Below are 4,091 nucleotides of genomic sequence, written 5' to 3'. Positions count from 1 at the left end.
CGCCAACGCGGCCCATTGCAAAATTGTGGAGCCAGCCTATTTAACCCACGGTCAATGCCCCATCTAACCCATACCTGGCTAGACGGGCCGGCCCGGCACGGCACGGCACGACCTGTGCTAATCGTGCCTGGCCCGGCACGGCCCGCCGTGGCACGTTTAATAGCCGGGCCGTGCCGTGCCGGCCCACGGGCGCAGCTCGTTGGCCCAAGCACGGCCTGATTAGTAAACGGGCCGGCCCGATGGCCTGTTTAGCACACTGGGCTGCATATTTTCACTCTGTTGGGCTGGTTTTTAGGCCTATTGGCTATATTTTACGTATACATCTATAAAAAAAATCTGAAATATATATATATAAATTAAACGGGCCGTGCCGTGCCCAGGCTCCAGGCCCAGACACGGCCCAAGGCGTGCCGCGTGCCAGGCACGGCCCGTTTAGCCCGTGCCGTGCCGGCGTGCTTGCGGGCTGGCCTGTTTGGCCCGGCCCATTTAGCCAGCTATAATCTAACCTAATCCCCATTCTCTCCTCCGTTCCCTCAGCCGCCACAAACTGCCCACTCCAGATTCCGGCGATTCCGGCGGCTATCGCCGGCGCGGTGCACACCGCCGAGCTCGCCTCGCTCGGCTCCATCCTCCCCTCCGGCAAGATTCTCCCTTCCCGGCCTCTACGGCTCGCCAATAACCCACACCCGTGCTAGGGTTTCGGCCTCTAGCATCGTCCTCCTCGTCGGCGCATCTCCGGCGACTCTTCTCCTTTGCCTACAGCGCCCCCACGCGCGCCCTCGCTTCCTGATGGCCCACCTCCAGCAGGGCGGCGCGGAGGACCTCCTCCCGCAGGATCCACGGACGCGGCGCACCTTGCGGACGCTGGTCCCGGACGAGGGCGGGCACGGTGGCCTTGTCCTACTCGACGACGGTGGGGGCGAACGCCGGTGCTCCTCCTCCTCGACCTCCAAGGGGGAGCACCGGTACAACACAAGCACGCCCAGCCCCTGAACCCCCGTTCTTCACCCATCCAGTGGCGTACATGATGTGCTCCTCGATGCGGCTGTTCCCAACGAACTCTCTTCGCCGGAGGAGGCGGAGCAGCAAGTCCAGCACCCTCTTGCCCCCCTATCCTGTAGCGCATGGACGACCTCACCGTCGGCTGCATTCTACCCTCCTAGCACGGTGAGCTTCTCCCATCTCCCCCTTTTACGCCCAAATCTAGATGATTCTTGCACTCTGAATACGAATCATGTTTTTTGTTCAGTTTAGAGGTGGATTCAATTGCTGAGATGAACATGTGAGCATGATTAGTTGCTGTTGTGGATCTGGTTCTCTTTCACTATTACACATACTTTAATCTGGGCAAGTTAGTGCTAATCCATACAGTATGATATATCTATTTTTTTCTAACACGCACCAGTCTTCATGTTGCTTTGGTACAGATCTTTTGGTAATTCAACTGCTACTCTGTATCTCGCTAGAATGGACTTGTTTTGCATATGCGTGTATGTAGTACTTAAGAAAAAACCTAATTATTAATCAAAACAATGTCTAATTATTAACTGGAAATAGCTATAAACTTGGATGTCATATAAAGTGCGTAAATATCAAGAAACCACACATATTGTCAGAATGTGCAAGCCGTTTATCTGGATTATGTATCATTCTAAGTAATCGTATATATGTAGCGCCGTATCCATGTGTTAGTCTGTTTGATTTTTGCAAAATTGGAATTAACCTTCTCTGATATGATTCCCAAAAACATCCTTTTAATGCTACAGCAATAGCTCCAGAGTTGAAGATGATCTTTAGCCTGGTAAGATAAGACAGAAGTATGGCTAACTGGATGTTTAGCCTGGTGTGTGAATTAAAAAGATTTAATAGATGCTAAAACATTCATATATGTAGGTCAGATTATCTTACAAATATATGTAGGTCACCCTCATAGTATTTTCTTATTGAAAAGGGAGAAAAAGTACTACGTGATAAGTACGCCAGAACTAGAAAATTGCCAGTCGTTGTGTATTGCATATATCTTTTCGTTTGGATGCCAAAATTATCTTCTTTGTGGCTCGGTTAACTTCCCTTTTTTTCTTTCTGTTCAAGCCATTTTGAATGAGAATACTACCAGTTACAGATAGGATGGAAGGGGAAACAACGATTTACTGTAATTACATTGTCTTCACTTGGTTTGAAACAAGACACATATATCTATGAAAGAAACATACTTCCATGTATACTTCTTTCCGTTAGTGTTTTAGAAAGTTCACTTTGTAGTTCTTCTGTTTCTTACTTCTGATTAATCAAAGTATATAATTTATTTTTTAGTGTTAATGCAAGAAGATTTGTGTCAATAGTAACTCTATGAATTTTGTTATCCCCACGAGGATGCATCCAAGTGCCTTAGGAGTTCATATACACCAGCCTAACTAACATAATCTTGATAATATAAATTGTTCTTTTTCATGATTTCTGTCAGCTGATTTTATTGAGAGGTACGTTGGTGCTTGATTGCCTGCTAGCTTTCTTCTTAGTATATCATCTGCTGAAAGAGTAATCAATTTCCATATCTTGATTGTATAGTGGCCAAAGTAGTGATTTCTTCATTGATCATCCTCTGTCCTGTATAGTACTAGAGATGTTATAGCATGGAGTCTTGGTTGATAATGGACCAGATTTTTAATCCTCACATTGCCTCCTACAGCATGGAAAATCCCATCTACGCAGTCATCCAGTTTGCACACACGGCCATGAGGTATGAGTTTGGTAAGATTACCCTTCATAAGACTTCACAAACAACCATATATTTTTCCCAAAAGTTTTGTACTTCTGAACCTGTTGAATTTGAATCAAGAGATGTTGCACATTTCTGAACCTGCTGAATAAATCAAAAGATGTTACTCCTCTACCTGCTGAATCTAAATCGAAAGATCTCAAGAGAATTATGGTGCTACTTTTGGCAACGTGCCGCCGTGCTCAACCTCGCCCGGCCATCGTATGGCCTCTTGTGTTGTCTTCAATCTTCATTGGTACGTATGTGTTCTATAATTACTGTATACACATAGAGACAATGCTAGTTTTAGAGTTCAGAGAAAAACAGAGTAAGTGGAAGCACAAAGAAGAGGTAGCGGTATGTGTCTAGATTAATCATCATTGTATTCAGTGTAACTGCTAGCTTTAGAATTCAGTTTTTGTCTAGCTGAAAAGACACATATTCCATTAAGACATAATCATCATGGAATTGGTACATTCCTTTTTTACATTTTGAGAAAAGTGCCTAGAAATTCTCATCAATGCGCAATATTCAGCTGGGCTGCATTTCTTATCGAGTTTACTGTAGTGAAAGCGTAATATAAGCGCAACGGAGTTTACTACCAAATCTATTGATCTATACATGCTCATCATTCCTTTTTTTTGTGAGCTGTTGTTTCTTTTCACACTTCTGTTAATTTGTGGCATTACTTTGCATCCTGGGAGTGAAAAAAATGCAGAACTTGATAATGTGAAGTAAGATTAACCTACTGGCTGTAATATTTTATAACGCGGCATACTTTTCATCATGTGGCAGATATTGGTTATGGGAGCATTTTCAACAATAAAGACATGCGTTTTGACAACATTTGCGTGGATGGGTTGATTTGCTGCTATAAATGTTGGATGACCCCTGGTTGGTGTGTGGCGGCCGAACAAGAGTGGCCTCGCTTGATGGGGCCGGTGCTTGGCTGTAGAGTAGCATAGTGTTCTTCGAGACATGCTTGTAAAATTAATGTTTTTGGGTCTTCTCTTTTCGCTCCTCTACAGGTGTATTTTTGGATATGTTGTAATTTTCTTTTTCTAATGACAGGAGCATGTACTTTCACTCAAATCTTTATTGGTTCAAAATTTTCATGGAAAATGAGAGATGTGTGAATCTCTTGAACTGAAATGAATGAGCTTAAATTATAAATGGTTTGATTACTATATGGGCTACCACTCTTTGACTGGACTGAAATTTGGTGGGACAAAACTTAGATGGGCTGATTGCTACATGGGCTGACATGTCAGATCCATGTTAGATGATGATGTGGCACATAAGTTAACGCCGTTATGAGCATTGTAGTTAGGTG

At 44.1% G+C, this 4,091-nt stretch overlaps 1 long non-coding RNA gene across 1 annotated transcript; it reads left to right on the top strand.

The window, feature by feature from the left end:
- The first annotated feature begins 542 nt into the window (after positions 1–542).
- Positions 543–3,844, top strand: LOC119331044. Its single transcript, XR_005160371.1, has 2 exons — positions 543–1,167; positions 2,690–3,844. It is a non-coding gene; the product is annotated as an uncharacterized LOC119331044 (long non-coding RNA).
- Positions 3,845–4,091: the final 247 nt, after the last annotated feature.

The sequence above is a fragment of the Triticum dicoccoides genome, chromosome 7A (assembly GCF_002162155.2).
Source record: "Triticum dicoccoides isolate Atlit2015 ecotype Zavitan chromosome 7A, WEW_v2.0, whole genome shotgun sequence".
In the NCBI taxonomy this organism is placed as follows: domain Eukaryota; kingdom Viridiplantae; phylum Streptophyta; class Magnoliopsida; order Poales; family Poaceae; genus Triticum; species Triticum dicoccoides.
This window is presented reverse-complemented; position numbering and strand designations above follow the sequence as displayed.